Here is a 16,695-nt window from a genome sequence, read left to right as displayed (position 1 = left end):
TCAACCGAAGTAAAGTTGATAAACGAAATATTACTCCTGGTCTCCTTCTACCCATAGAAGCCAAGCTAGCGAATGGAACAGAACAAAGGATCTCTCTTCACTTTGAACTTCAAAGGCAATTAGAAGAACAGTACTCCCATCATTCAGCTGGACCAATAGGATTATATGGACAAATTAGGTTTTCTTTTATGGCAGATGACAATTCAACCGCTCATTTTGGCTAAACAGTGTTTGTTGAAAGCCCTTCTGGACTTCACTTCCATGATAAAAGGTGTGCATTGTTTGCTCCCTTCCTTGCCTCATAATATCAAGATGACATTCAAACCACAAGACGAGTACATTTTTTTCCCCATTAAATACACAACGGTCATTTCTGTTTGTCTGTCCTCTGTTTCACCCTGGAGGAAATTCTCTTTTCCAATACATCTTTTGTTGACAGCAAGTTTAGGGAAACAATTTTGTTGCAATGGTATTTTATTATTAAATTTTACATTAGTCAATGTACAACAACATTGCGGGGGGAAAAAATAAACACTTGCCTTTCATTTGTGCATTCTTATAGCATGTAGGCTGAGGATATCAGCACTCGGTGCACACATTTGAACTTGCCAAGCCCTTGATCTTCCTACCAAGCTCAATCATCCAGATTGCACGCACCCTTGTTAGTGGCCTCCCAAAAGGCAATTAGTGGCTTGTTACAATTTTCAGTCCTCATGCCATAACCATACAGGGTTGAACCCACAGCCTCCAGAGGAGTCAGATCTTACACCCCCTGCCAAACGAACAGGGTGCTGCCTGCTACCCAAGTTACTATATCCATTTGTATCAAAGCCAGGATCAGTCTTGCCCTGGTGAAATTCTGTGAATGAAGTTCACTATTTTAAATAGTAAACTTTCGCATTTTTTACTTTTTGCATTCCTCCTCATCCATTATTTACTCCATTTTATTTTAGATACTCTTCACCTTCTTTTGATCCACTTCCTGCTTCTTACTTTCTCCCACCCACTTGTACTCTTTGTTCAACAATAACAACAGATTAGAGCTGAAGAAACGGGGGTGAAGAAGCCTCGGCTCAATGCCTACATAACTCCAGCCTTGGGATCGAACTTTTGACACACTGAATATTTAAATTCTCTGGTAAGTCTAATGAAAGAATTTATCTATTCACAGCTATTCTGAATGCTGTAGAGAAGGCTTAATATTTGAATTTTTGAATATTTGAATATTGGAATTATAATAGCAATTGCAAAGGGAATGGCCTATTTCCAGCAATGCACTTATGGGTGGCTTATGACTTACAATCATGGTACTGTAACACAGTGAGACGCAATCAAAGAAGAGACTGTGACATAGTCAATTTTGTGCAAATGGCTTGCACTTTCCATGCCATTTTGGATTCTGCAAGGAAAGAGAGCTGGGGAGATTTATCATAGTCTCCAACAGAAACCACCATGCAGCAAAAGTATAAAATTAGTAATTATGACAGCTCCTCAACACATCCAGCTGCTAAAACCAACCAGGTATTACCTCAGCCTACAGCTAAAAATAGGGCTAGGAGGTAGGCATGCACTGCACTGTGACTAACTAGAACAATAGCTCCTTTCTTCCTCATCGCTCCACAGTTCTGGAAATTAAAAAATAACTTTAAAAAAAGAAACAAAAACAAAAAAACAACCCAACCCACAACACAACAAACCCAAACTCCACAGCTAAAATTAACTATAGACTTGTATAAAAATCCCCTCAGCTGCAGTTCTTATGGTTTTCATTTGGTTTCTTTTTACTACGATACTCAAATTACAAAGCATCCTCCCCCTTTTTGTTGACACTACAGATAGCCTGTAGCCTTCGTTCTGAAACCAGTAACTCAGGAAGAAGCCCAGAAAGTTTTGTTCGTTTAGTTCTTCCCCCAGAAAACACAACTTTTAAACAATACACTATCAAACACCATGCTAATACTAACTATGCTATTGACCATTCAAATCGACCCCATTATATTTCCTGGAGGTTCCTGTAAGGCTATCAGACTGCCAACATCAGGAATCGTCGTTCAGGCCACAGTGAAATACCTCAGTACTGAGAGACCAGAGAAAATTCTTCATTGCCAAAGAGACCCAAGTCCACTAGCAATTAATCACCATAAAAGTGTGCCAAGTGCTAGTCATCCAAATACAAAGACCACAACATTTCCCCAAACATGTCACTTTTTCTGGAAATTGGCTCATCAGTCCTTGTACAAGAAACCCAAACCCCAGGCAAGACTGACTTGACCATTCTACTGATATAATATCAGCACCACAGAAGCAGGAACAGGCTGTTAACACCATTATTTCACAGTATTATTATCAAGAAGAAAATACGCTGCAACAAGTTTGGACCCTAGGCCGTTAGGCTGTAACTTGTAAGATCGCATCTTTTGAAAGCTGCACTAGAAGCAGAGCATCTTTCAGACAAAAATTAACAGTAGTTATCTTGAACAGAACCCTGGCAAGCAGAGGTTCAGACACTTTCTTCTGCTGTGACCCTACATTAATGTGGCTCCAAATGCCTGAAGAAACAATTGTGAGCACAACAGTGCTCAAAAGCACTGGAGTCTCCCAAACCCCCTGATGCAGAAACCACCACGCCAGTGAGCAGGGTGCTCTCTCTGGCAAATCACATCATGTCTCCAAGACAGCTCACTGACTTCTCAGAGGAGTAGCAAAGGGTTTTCTAAGCGATTCTGGAGAACAAATTCCTAAGGGGCAATATTCAAGGACCATGTATCAGCATGAAAAATACTAGCATTTAGAAGCAAAAAACAGTAGCTGTCTAGCCTCTGATTTTTGATACACTCTTAAAATCTTGACTGAAAAATCGTATTCTGCCCAGAGAACTAATGTGAATACTGCAAATTTTTCCTGGCACTTATGTCTGAAAGCCAGCAGATTTGGAAGTGCCAAAACCATGGTCATTTCAATTTCAGCACCCACTAATCTTCCACTTAGCATTACCCAAAGGTGAACTGTGCTCTTCAGGCTGACTGCAGAAAAGAGTTCCAGCACTCTGAAGAGAAATACCTGCATTTTCCAGGCAGTAATTAATGAAAGTCAAAACCAGGATGGACGGATTTTTAAAAGGAACAAGAGTTTATTGCTCCTGATAACAACAAAAATGGGAAGCTTTTCTTCATTTTATCAACATGACCAAGGAAGGAAACTATGTACAAAACATTCCAGTATGCTACAATACACTGACACAAATTCAGAGACAAAGAGACTAAGTGGTGTATTTCACCACCATTAAATTTTTTTCACTATAAAGTTAACTTTAGGCCCTTCTGTTTTGGTAAAACAAGGTTATCATTTAGAACACTGGATCAAAACAAATGAGTTTGCCATATGCAAAAGCAATTCAACCAAGATCTTTAGGAACACTCAATCGGACCACGTTCCGTATCCCAAAAAACACAACTAAAGTTTTGCAAAGATCCCAGCCTCAGCCCACCTCAGTGCCACTGTCAACACCTTAACACATACATCTCATTCCTTGAGAAAGCAGCTCACCCAGAATTAGAAAGGTTGGGATCTCAGTATAGCAACATGACGCACAGACAAAACACACTGTAAAGTGAAATGTGCAGGTCTACCTTTTGCATGGTCAAGAGATGCAAGATCCTAATCTTACACAACAAAGAGTATGTTCACAGTGGGATCGTGTTCTCACCTCACTTGCCAGGCCCTGAGCCCCTTTGCCAAACCAGGCCCATGGACATAAGGTTCAGACAGAAACGTAATGAGAACTATAATCTAACACCAACCACACATTCCTATCCTATTCCTATTCCTCAAGACCTATCAAATTTATATTGGAAGTACTTCTGACCAGCGTGTGAACCACTTCAACCAATTCAAAATATGTTTTTTTATTACAGTAATATTTGCATAATAGTTATTTATGTGTTATAAGGATAGTTTCAGGACAGTCCAAGGTGAATCATCTCTCTCTTTAATCCTTTAATAACATGCTTGGAATGCAACTTGGAAATTCCCCTCTGATAAAGTAGTCATACTGCCTGCATAGTGACCATTTCTCAACATTCATTACCATCAACCATTTTAGTCTTTTAAAATTGCAACATTTTGATCAGTCCACAAAACAGAACATTAGAAACACAAAAAGTTATTTTTGTCCTTGTTTTATATATTTGCATGCCCTCCTATCTTTCTTTAGAGCATCGAGTGACATCATGGCCAAGCTACTAAATACAGAAAGGAGATGCATTTTTATCAAAACACGCATAAAACTTTTAATGGTAAGACTGCTACAGGTGCCAATCTAATAGAGTTTGCTGAAAGTTAATTTCAGGCCTGAAGCTCTTCCATGGCTCCTTGGTGTCCTGCCACAGCTTATGACAACCAGGAGTTAAAAAACTAAAACAGCTGTACTACTGTTAACGACATCCTGGAACAACGTGAACACGCTGCTCCGCAAATTGCCCTTAAGGTGACATCTAGGTTCATCTCCCCGTGCCAGGAATCTGAGGAACTTTGTGACTCTGAACAGCAAGCTGAGCCACTGCAACCCTAAGTGATTCACATTATTTTCTGCTAGTCAGCAACAGCTGTAGAAACATCTCTAAAACGGTTGGCATGCCCTCCGCCAACTCAGTGCTCCACCTATCACTGGTATGCCCATGTGGTCCTCACCTGTCAGCTCTGCTTCAGCCAACAGAATTAGGTCTTCACTGTGTTTCTTTTCCACTTGTTTACAAGATCCCAGTTAAAGCCATCAAACTTCTGGTTTACCTCAGCCTAACAGCAATAAATACCTAAACAAACATCTCTAGATCCTGCTATGCCCCTACAGCGTATCTAAACACTGATTTTTGTTACACATGCTCCAGTAGCATGATCTCACTCAAGATTTACTACCCGATTAGGATTACTTAGACTGAAAACACAGATAAGGTAAGAGCTATCTGCTCCCTATCCCTACTCACACCTGCCCACAAAGGGGGTATCATCATCCTTGACTCCTAGAGTTATTTACCAACATTTTGGTATCTTTTTCACACTTTTTACAATCCTTATGTTTCTAACACAGTTCACAAATGTAACTGAGTAATATAAAATTATCTCGGATACATTCTTCTGCATATTTTTATATGAAGATGATTTAAAACCTTAAGCCACAGACTGATGATGTAAATCAGCATGGTTTCACATGCTGGGATGTAACTTGGCACAACTGGGGATTCAGATCCTTCATTCCTAAGCATCTTAGAGAAAGAAGAATCACAGTATTGCAATGAGAATAAACATAGAAGGTCCATCTTTTCTAACTAAATAAAGTCAAGAATGCAGGTAAGAGTTTCATTACTGACCTGGCAGATAGTATAGATCATTACTACACTATGGTTACTTCAATACTTGTCTAGGAAAAATATCTTTAATTCTTTGTAGTATATGTAGTATATGTCTTTGTACTAATATATGTAGTATATTCTTTGTAGTCATCTTACTCTTGTTTGTCTAGCATGCAATGGGAACAGATCTCTAAGAATAACCTACTTCCCTGTCTTTCAGCTCCTCAGGGCAGTTTAATGTATTATTAGCCATTATTCACATCTCTTACAAAAACCATGGAATTTCTGGAAATTTTTATGCCTCCTAATACATAGAGATAATCTGAAGGTGTGCAAGACTGAAAAAGACATAGCTCAGTGATACTCAATTGGATTACATTTTTTACTCTACCTCTATTTACCTTTTACCTGAGTTTTATGCAAGCATTGCTCCTTGGAGCCAGATCCTGACCAGCAATAAAGCTACTTTACACACCCCAGCGATGGAAAGCTGCAAAGCTGGCTTAATGGGCCAGCCGGGGTCAGGGAATCCCTCTGAGGTGCAGAGCTGGTGTATCTGGTATGTCACATCCTCTCCCGAAACAAACTTTGGAGCATAACCACTGTGCCCCACTGCACCACGAGCGGGTGCAACAGCCTGCCTTCCTTTCCCAACGCTTTGTAAACCAGCATAACATAAAGCAGCCTTGCAACTGCTGCTGCTGTACAACAGTCTAAATGAGCTTCCCTCCCCTCTCCGAGAACCTCACAGACTGTGGCACAGGGGACATAAAACTTCCCTGAGCACAGGACATAGCAGACCTAATACTTGGGGCCAGAGATTGCAGTTCTGGTACAGGCACAATGAGACAGTTACTTCTTGTAGTCCTCAAGAGCTGAACTAATCCCAGGCTCTCAGTGCAGACCAGAACCCAGCAGGTATTTTTCCACAAATGAAGTAATCCATTTGCCTTTTAAAAGGTGCAGCTCATAACTTGTCCTGAAATCTGCATGCACTAAAAGGTCATGACTTACAGTAGTCCAGACTTTTTATTCTCAATCTCATTATTCCCTAACCTTTCCGCTTTTATTTTTCCTTTTATCAAATTCCTTGCCCAGGTCCCTGCAGCAATGCAAACATGCATCCAGGAGCAGTTATTTCAATTCATACTTTCCTACAGTAGATTCACACCAGGGCTAACCACAACCAACTGCTGACTCAGCATATTACAACCTTGCTCCAAACGATCAACCCCGGCCCCCGCACTTTCCTCACACTATCCCATTTAGAAGCTAACTCATCCTCTTTCTGTAAGAAACTAATTTAGGCATCACAGGTTTTAAGTTTAAATGGCTTATGCCAACAACTAAAGCTGCACAATCAGATTCTTCTGTTGACAAACTTGACACAGGGCCGAAACTTATTTTTACCCTTAAACAAAACCATATACAGTCTGCGATGGTAAACCGCTGTTCACTTTAATATCCAAATACCTATCGCTTGCATCCAGCGTCTTATGCCAAAATCCCGTCACCAACAACCAGTCCAGGCACGTCTGGGGCTGCTGAACTGATTTATCTCTGCCTTGATACTTCCAGACAGTTCAAGACAAATTTGAAGACACTACTACTAATAACCTACACTAAGATAAAAACCCATCTCATTTCTCATTCAGATAGCAGTGAAGATTATGTACCTTTCCCTAAGTTGGGAGTACAGGGTTTATGCTTCACCTGCATGGTTTTAAGACAACTTTTTCGTTCTTACCTGCAGTCCTGTCCTGCCTTCAGCTAAAAACTTGAGAGGGACCTAAATGTTCTTAAGATGCAAACAGAATATATTACCAAAAAAAAAAATATAAAAAATTCCCCTGAACCCTCAGTCAATAATCCATTTTTAGGAAAGAATTTGTGCTAAAATTAGGTAAGTGATAACTTTCCAGATCTCCTGTTATCCAGAGTACTATTTTAGGGACAGTGTGACTGCATTCATGCTTGTCACATAGTCCTGCTTCCAATCTCCTGGCAGATCCCCAGCACATTCCAGTATTTAATGCACAACGCTTGTTGGGATGCAGTCCCACTTATCTCCCTGACACATTGGTTAAGACTTTCCCACATAAACTGACCCACCCTTTAGTAGCAAGAGGTCACTCAGTACAGTCAGCCTTCAAATGAGAAAAACAATCAGGAAAAGCTCCTCTGATGCCAAAAAAACAAAGAGAAGAAAATCCAACAGGCTCCAGTGTTTGTTTTATCAAAACTTAGAAGACTGCAATGCAGATTTTCAACTGGTGCACACCAGTGCAGCTCCACCAAAGTCAACCAGATTCTTTTCAGGGTTAGGATCTGGCCTCCTAAAAGCATTTAAAATTACAATAAGAATTTGTTACTCTAAAGAAAAGGTTAAAAATAAGAAGTTGGCAATTAATCCATTCACCTTTGACTACCATGAAACTGTAGAGAATTATTTGTAGTATTACGTGCAGAAAAAGGTCACAATAATTTAAGTTAAAAAATAAAGCAAATGTTAAAATAACTAGGATATCTTTACCACATACAGACCCTACATGACGAGGATTACCTGTTAATTTAAGGTGAACCGCAGCATGGTTATTTAAAGCCCTTTTTTTTCGGAACTCATAATCTCTGAGTCAGGCTGACTAAAGGATCATTCAAATTTCAAGAGATGCAGATCCCATACTTTTTGAAAGTTCAGGCACCCAAAACCATTGTATGCTGCTCAACTCCCTTGCTTTCATATTTTGTATAGTATAAGTGGCAGAATGGGAAATAAGATCACTACCTTTTCTGACTTCCTCACTAGAGTCCCGCATGATACAGCATCTAATAAAAGGTGCTCTACCGGATGACTCCTATATCAAAATGCCCACAGACTTCCATAAGGCAGATTTAGGCCCAAAGTACCCTTTCAAAAGCACAGAGGCCAATAATTTGCTAGTGAGAGGCAAAAACTTCTTTCTCCAAGCAAAAACTAGAGTGATTAGCTTCATGCTGCATTCCAGTGTTGCTATAAATGTACGTGCCACTAGAATACTGGAGCCACAAGCTACCCACCAGTACAAAGCTTTCCTTCGGCAGAGACTGGCTATACATCACCCTTAAACACTTTAAATATTTACTTACTAAGAGAAAAGTTTGTGAAAGCCCTCGGGAGGGAAATCTCATAGTTAGTTTAGCTACAGACAAAAGCCAACACTTTCAAACTCAGATGCCCAAACTAAAACCTGTGGGTGTTAAAATAAATTTACCTACATTAAGTTTAATTTAGATACAGCAGGCAGCACCTTTTCCCTCTAAGCCAAATAAGCAGAGGAGCTACTTGCTATAATTAGCTGGAGTATTTGTGGTGTCTAGGCACTAAGCAAAATTGATTTTGTGAGTGGCAAAAATAAGCATTTGGTCATACTGCACAAAACCATGTTTTCGACTTCGCATTACAGACTGCAGTAATCACAAATCAACTCCATTGTAAACCAGGCTCTAGACCTGCCCACTCAGCCAGCGCTCACTGTGCCAGAAGAAACAAGATATATTGACAGCTTTCTTGCCCTTACAAACACAAGGCTCCCTTTTATCACGTAAAAGTAAGAATCAAAAGCAGATACTTCATGCCATTCTAGAATAAACCAATCAATAGAACGATAGGATTAATTCAGGATCAAATGGCAGTAACCTACAAAAACAAAAAAAAAAATGCAGATCCAGATTACTGCTTGATGATAAGAAGTCCCCACAACGTCTTGTAGAAGACTTTTACCGTGTACTCGGGACTGTGACGCTACTGGGTGCTGAATCCCACAGTGAAGATTAAAGACCTCCCAAAGATGTCTGCTGATCTGGCTTGGGAAAAATGGCTGCCTGGTACTGAATTCAGCAACCAGTATAACCTTAGAACAAAAAAAAACCACAAAAAAAAAAGCAGCCTGTCAGAGGCAGGCTTCCGAAAGGAGCCCCTACGTCACCTTGGAGCACCTCCCACCCAGCTCACTGCCTCCCCCCAGCCAGGCCCCAGCCACTAATGCCTCTAAGAAAGTGGAAAAATAGAAAATAAAACTCTACAGAATTCTGGGGGGGAATGGAGGGAGGGGGGTGGTGGTGTGTGTGATCCTTCCTGACCACTACAGGCACCCAACTGAAAACATGAATTGTGAGATTTTAGCACAATCATTATCTTAATATCATGCTGTGTTTTAAGAAACCTCAAGGCAAACTTAAAATAAAAAAACAAATAAAAGGCAGAACTAAAGGTCCGTAGCTCCTATGGACTAAGGCCAGAAAGGATCACAACAACCATTCAACAACTTTCTATAGCGGTACTGAACAGATGAAACATAAGTGCTTTATTCATTAAGGTGGCTATAACTGTGTGCCATTCAATCATGTGGGCAACGAAGCAGTATCTAAAAGTTTGTTTTGTTTGCTTTAAGTCTGCATATCTTCATCTCTGATTATATCTTCTACTAGATAAACTAAATCTTTTATTATACAACTGTGTATCTTCACAGAACCAATATATTGCATGTACCCTCTTACAGACCCAGTTACATGGAGGACTAGCAACTGCCCACCCCTGACTGAAGCCCATTCCACATTCTTGCAACCGGGTTCAGTCATGATTAAGAAAACCAAATCCAGTGGTCACTCCGGTAAAACGGAGCTGTCAGTCAATCACTCTTCCTTTCTTAAAATAAACAAAAAAAAAAACCCAAAACAAACAAAAAAACACCCCTTCTCTACTTCTTCTTTGCAAGTCTTTTTCAATGGCAAGTCCACAGTTTCTCCAATTACTTGCAGCAGCATTCTCCTTTCATATTCTTAGAACTATATTAACTCCAAGCAGTATGACTTTAACAGAGGAGAAATGTACACAAGAGTGTACAGCTGTGGATATGTGAACAAAAACAGGAAATTAAATACAAGAACATCATTCCTGAATGTGTTTCACAGATCATAGTGTCATTGCTCAGCAGGTGTAACTTCAGGATCTGGCCACTTCTTCCAATAAGAAAACAGCCTATGTTTGGAACCCCAGTAAACAGAACAGCTACTTAACTTGGAACATTTACCTGTGAACAGTTTCACAGACGTATATTTTTAGATCTATGAACAGAGTATTAATGGCACACCTCTCCTGTTCCAACATCATGACTGGTATAACCAGCTAGTCTATTCGTAGTATCTAACAGGTGCGTGTTAGCATCTGTTGGCACAAGATTTTCACACTGAGTGGCTCTTTTGTTCAGTTCTTGCTGCCCTTTTGATATGAGGATTCCTGAATAAATCAAACCAACATACCATTTCTTTTTAAAGTTCTTATGCTTAGCCCATTCAAAAGATTGTGAAATAAAAATGACTGCGCAACAGCCTAACATGTTTCTCTGGTGGTAGTAGTGTCACGCCAAAGTGATTCCTGGCACACTAAAAAACATGCAGCTTGAAAAAAAAAAAGTAAGTTTGTACAATATATAAAGAGAATACCAGGAAGAAAGTGAAAAGACATGAAAAACTAAGAACATCCTGAAATTTTCACCGTTCAACAAGAGAAAAAGCTGAGAAAAATGTTAATGGTGCTCAAGATACTCCTCAACCTTAATCTGTCCTTGGCCACAGGAAGATGCATATGATCCCCGAGCACAAAGATCACAGATTGCTGTATATCTTCTCCTAATTACTCATGTTTTACTGTAAGTAGAAATAACACTTTCAGATGCAACCCCATCCTCCCTAGCCATCGTTCTCTAACAACTATAAAATCCGTTATGAACTCAACCATCAACTAACAAAACATACAAAAAATTTTTCCATGCAAAACTGGGCTTTTTAACGAGGAATGGGCAGTAAAAAATGTGTCTGGGATTAACAACACATGAAAATGAAATAAAGCTGGACAAAATAGAAAAAAGCTGCCTGCTTAAATATATAGAATTGATCTGTATCACTCTGTTAAAGCTGTTAAATAAGTTGAGATCTACTAGGCATAAGAAAAATTCCTTACATGTAATATCTGTGTAACTCTTTTTTCATTACAGGAAAGCAAAGCCTTGAAAGGTCCAGCTGTAACTGCTGCAACATTGTACTCGCGTTCATCAGAAAAACAAATTCACAACAGATCATTTTAAGAGTAATAATAAAAATCTGACAAATGAAAACCATATGTGGGGAAAAAAAATAACACCGGGGAAAGCAGTCTTCAATGCAGTCTCTTTGCAGAGCACTGATTATGCCTTGGTGCCTTTTGACAGTACATACATTTCAGCTCCAACCCTGGCTTCATCAGGCGAGTGTTATTTGGTGATAACAATTAAACACACGATGATTTCTAAGGTGTAGATACACTAGAAAGCAAGCGAAGACAACTAGATTTTCACATTTAATATCCCCAGGCCAGATTCCTGCTGGTTTAACTAGGGAAAGGTGCCATGAGCTTAGGCAGAGGTAAGGGTCCAACATACTGGCAAACTCCCCAACTACATCAGTTGGGAATACGAGCAAGCCCAGGGCTCAAGCTCATATGTCAGAAAAGCCCTATATGGCTCTATGCGGTTTATATCATGGAGCACTGGCCTGATCTCATCAGAACTTTCCACTGCATGGTGTGCGTCACACACCACAGAAAATAGCCTGCAACTGCTCTCATTCACGGCCCTCTCGTTCAACTGAGTCGAAAAGGTCCAAGGGGTTGCTGGTGTCTCCTTGCTCTGATGTAGTCCCTTTACTGTAGTCTCCAGTCCCTTTAGCCTAAGCACCACAGTTTGCAAAGGGTTCCTAGAACCGAGAAATGCCTAGCAGGAGGCCCGTGGTCAGAGATACCAGCCTGGACTGGATTTAGGAGCTGATTCATGAGTAATGGGCCATGCTAAACTATTGTACCAGTTTTTAACTTGTGCCTAGATCAGATGACTAAGGAATTTAGGTGCCTATAGAGATTAACTGTCTAAATAACTTTTGCAGACTGAGCCTTAAACATCTGCATAAATAGACCTTCTCATCTGTATTCCACAATATATGTCCATATAATCCTCACTAATGAAATATAATGCTTATTTTACAAGTAATCCAACTAGAGATATTAAATCCTGTAACTGACCCACATCAAAAAATAAATCATTAGTCAGGTGACGTAATATAAATGAGCGTTAAAACCTCTTTATTGGGTGGGCTTGTAACTGATTAAATTTTATATACGTTGAAGGAAGAACAAACCATCGTTCATGAAATGGTTTGGTACGCCTACTCAAAAGGAGCTGTCAGAGACACGCAGCAGTGTTCTGGTCTCCATACATGTAGCATGAACACTTTGCCCCCTCTCTGTTCCACTTCTGTGTGCAGGCCGAGTTCAGTAACACACAGTAATTCCAAAAGCTGCAGGATTAGTGCCACCATAAGATGAAACAGCATCTCTAAGACTTTTTGCCACATAACTGCTAAAAGCTCCCATTTCATCATAAAATGCTGTGTCCTGCCTTAGTGAGTATCACTTACCGCACTTAAACTGCATTGGAGAAAGACACAAAACAGGCTATTATTCCATATGCTGACCTCTTTTTCAGTATGAAGTTTGCGCTACTGCATGAAGTAACAAAATATTCCCTACCTGTTTTATTTATCATCTACCTAATGCTGGTTGTGGCACATTAGCAAGCCTGCTACCCCATCCCCACAGCCTTACAACCACTGCTAAATCATGTAGGCACAACAGCCATTGCTGTTTTACCCAGAAACAACGAGAAGAACGCCAACAGATAATAACAATTCTTTAGAAATCGCATCTAGCTGCCATCAGCCATCCTTCCCGGCTCTTTATCCCATACCATTTTCATCTCCTATCTCTCCCTCTAGAGGCTCCAGAGTATATGCAAGCCCTTCTTCCAGCAGAGATTTCCTGCAATGGCCTGAGGAGTCACAATCTCCCTTGACATTTTCACATGGCTGATCTCTCTTTGAATAAATTACTCCACATGACCTGCCTCTACAACCCTTCGACTGGGGAGCATTGCTCCCCAAGATGTCTTCCAGCACAATACATTCACAGGGCTGAGTGAATAACAGTATTTTTTCTGAATGGGCTAGACAGTTCAATAAGCAGGTTTCATAATATTTCTATCCTGTCAATAAAGGTCAAAGGCTGTACTGAATGCTCCAGATCTTGATAGTTTTTCTTTATTCTATCTTACAGTAATCCTGCTTCAGATTTTGAACATTCAACATTGTCCATAGATACAAATGCTAAGCAACTACAACCTAGAAATACAGATCACTACTCATCTTCTTTAAACAAGAATGCAATTTTACTCACAAATAAGATATCAAAATGACAAATTCAATTGCTGACTCTAGTTTTGTATTATCACTCCAAGAGCAAAAGAATCAGCCTTAAGAGGGCTACCTAAATAACACGTCAGACCCCAGTGCCATGAACAAGGATTTTTCAGGGCTGCTGCAGTCTCACAGTATCAAGAAGTCTGCCATATTTTTTTTGTTAAATCAGGCCTATAACCATCCAACTGCAAGAGCTATCTAAAATACATAATTAAATCAAGTCCATGCAATTATGCCTTTCAACTGTGCATTCGCTGAAGAAATACAATTATCTATAAAAGCAGCGGATGGAAGCAATCAAAGCAACGCATCTCATTACCGCGACAGGCCAACGCCGCTCCGCGCTAGCGTTATTCCCAAATCCAGCGCTCCCACAGCACAAAGCCCCGCCGCGGTACCGACCTGACAGCCGCCCCCCTGACGAGACACACACCCCCCCACACCCACACCCGGTCACCGCCCGGCCGCCCCCGCGGAGGTGCCCCGCCCCACACACCGGCCGCGCCGCCGCCCGCTCCCGCTCCACCAGAGAAAGAGAATTAAAAAAAAAAAAAAATCGGAAAAAAAAATTACATATATTTAAAAATAAAATAAATGAGAGCGCTAGCTGTGCCGAGGCGCAGCACGGCCCTCCGCACCGCACCGCGGCGGGGCGTGCGGCTGCGCGGCACCGGCGGTGAGGGCGGGCAGGGGCGGCGGCCGCGGTCCCCGGGGAGAGGCCGGGCCGGGGCCGCCGCAGGGTGCGGCGGGGCGGCTCCGCGCCCTGACAGCCCGCCGTGGGGTCGAGCTGGGGACAGAGAGGGGAAGGCCGCACCCGGCCCGCGGTGCTCCGGGGCCGCTGCTCGCCCAGCCGGGGGGGGGGGGGGAGGGGAGGCTGCGGCGGGGCTGCGGGAGCCGCCCGCGGTCACCGCCTCGGTGGGCCCGCCGTACCCCGGGAAGGGGGGGCCGCCCCCGGCTCCCTCCCCTACCTCTGTGCTGCCCGGGCGGCGGCTCTCCCTGCTCGGCGGATGCGGCTGCGGCGGCGGGGACTGACCGGCGGCGCCCGCAGCCCCCACGGCGCTGCACTGCGCTGCGCTCCTCCCGCCCGGCCGCGGCGGCTGTGAGGGGCGAGGGGCGGGGACAGCGCGGAGGGGCGGGGGCGAGTCGCAGCCCCGCGTCCCGTCCTTCCCTGAGGAGAAGGCGGCGGTGAGCGGCCACTCTGCGGAGTGGGAATCGGGACAGGGGTCCAGGCCCGGCCCCGGCAAGCGTCCCCGCACCCGGGTCGCCCGCCCCGCTTCCCTCGGTAAAGGCGGACGGATCCGGGGGGAGCGTGGAGGGGCGCCGGAGGGACCGTGCCTGGCCTCCGCCTCACCTGGTGCTGCTGCTGGGGCCTCGCCTGCGGTCACCCCCAGATCTTCCCTCTCCGTGTGGCGGCCTCCCCGCAGGCCCTCACTCACAGCCGCCCCTGAATGTTATCCACCGCTGCCAGCTGCTCCCAGCTCTCCCCTTCCCTTTCCTTACATTTATTTGGTCTCTCTAGACCGCATGCTCCTCCCTCCTCTGACACCCTCTCCTATCGCAAAGAGAACGTTTGCTCACCCCCAGCATCCATTTCCTCTGTTGCTCCTCTCGCGCTACCCTGTCATTCCTAGTGGAACCATCCTAGGTTTGACTTCCTCCACTGCAGAGTCATCCTCTCCGGCACCAGTCCTGCCACCTCCCTACATAAAGAGTGCCCTCTGCCATTGTCACCCAGTCCCCCAAAACTCAACCCCAGCTGCCCTTCTGCTGCACTTCCCCTCTTCCTCCATCTCTAGGCAGGATTTTGCCTATGCCTTTCTAGAGGAAATTGCTAATCTGTAGCCAGGGTGCCTTTCCTCCTTCTCCCCACGCCCTCTTCACCACCCAGTCCAGAGGCAGACTGTTTTGGGTTTCTTTTGCTAATCCTGGCCCTTCTGCTTGCATCTGTGTCCTCACTCTCTTCACGCCTATTCTCGTTCCCCCCCCTCTGCTATCCTCAACCTCTCACTTCCAATACAGCTATGGACTAGTGTTGTCCATCTTTTTAGAAAAAAAAAAAAAAACAATCAACCAACCAAACAACAAACCACCTCTGGTTTCATTTGCTTCATGTGCTTTCATTCTCATCTCTCCTGCTTTTCATCCCCACACTCACTCCTAGAGCAGTATTTAACTGCTGTCTGGAGTTCCTCTCCTCTGTGCCTATCTTAAGCTTCCTCTGATCTGGCTCCTGCCCCTTCACACTCAGCTGCTTTGCCAAAGTTTCTAATACCCACTTCCTAGCATCATCTCTGGAATATTGATCATTTCCATCCTGTCAAAATTATCAGCCTGACTCTTTCTGATGTTTTGTTCTCCTTTGGTTTCCAAGGCTGCCTCCCCCAGAGTCACCTCCTTACCGTTCCTTCAGTGCACCCTCCTCATACTCCCAGTTTCCAGCAGGACACTTAATCTGTCATTCCCTCTGTACTTATTGTAAGATGAACTCACTCCATAAAATACAAACATGCAACACACACATTCAGTGATCTACTCTCTGTGATCTAGCCCTCTAATTATCTACCTCTAATTTGCATAAGAAGACTGGAAATAATCTCATTCTGCCCTTTTGGCACCTGCAGGATGGCAGGCCACTGGTTCAACACGTACAAAAGAGAGGTCCTAAACTGCAACCAAACAGCCCAGTAACTTATCTGCTACCTTCTGTCCTGATCACAGCTGCCAATATCACCATACTATCCATCTGGATACCACCCTTAGCTGGAATTGATTCCCTTTTTTCACCCAGGCCAGGCCTAGAACATTCCCCTGCCCTATCCAGCTGGGTGGCACATGCTCTCACGCAGATTCTCATCACCTCACTCTTCAGTTTTGGCTGCATCCCTTTCTGTATCCTTTACAGATGCACCCTCACCTATCTGAAGTCACTCAAAATGCTGCTGCATATTTCTTTTCCTCATCTGCCATCCTTTCTTCCACTCCAGTGGTCTCACTTCTCAGATCAGGCATAAACTGATAATTTCCA

The 16,695-nt window shown here is 43.1% G+C and overlaps 1 protein-coding gene across 1 annotated transcript in view; it reads right to left on the bottom strand.

Moving 5' to 3' along the window:
- SPTBN1 (spectrin beta, non-erythrocytic 1) overlaps positions 1-15,186 on the bottom strand; it is a 137,527-nt gene extending 122,341 nt beyond the window's left edge. The window contains exon 1 of the mRNA XM_074162969.1: positions 15,022-15,186. The gene's annotated coding sequence lies outside the window, so the exon portion shown is untranslated. The remainder of the gene's footprint in view (positions 1-15,021) is intronic.
- Between the last annotated feature and the right edge of the window lie 1,509 nt (positions 15,187-16,695).

The sequence above is a fragment of the Numenius arquata genome, chromosome 2 (genome assembly GCF_964106895.1).
Source record: "Numenius arquata chromosome 2, bNumArq3.hap1.1, whole genome shotgun sequence".
NCBI classification, from domain to species: Eukaryota; Metazoa; Chordata; class Aves; order Charadriiformes; family Scolopacidae; genus Numenius; species Numenius arquata.
The sequence above is the reverse complement of the archived record's forward strand: the minus strand, read 5'-3'. Positions and strand labels throughout refer to the sequence as shown.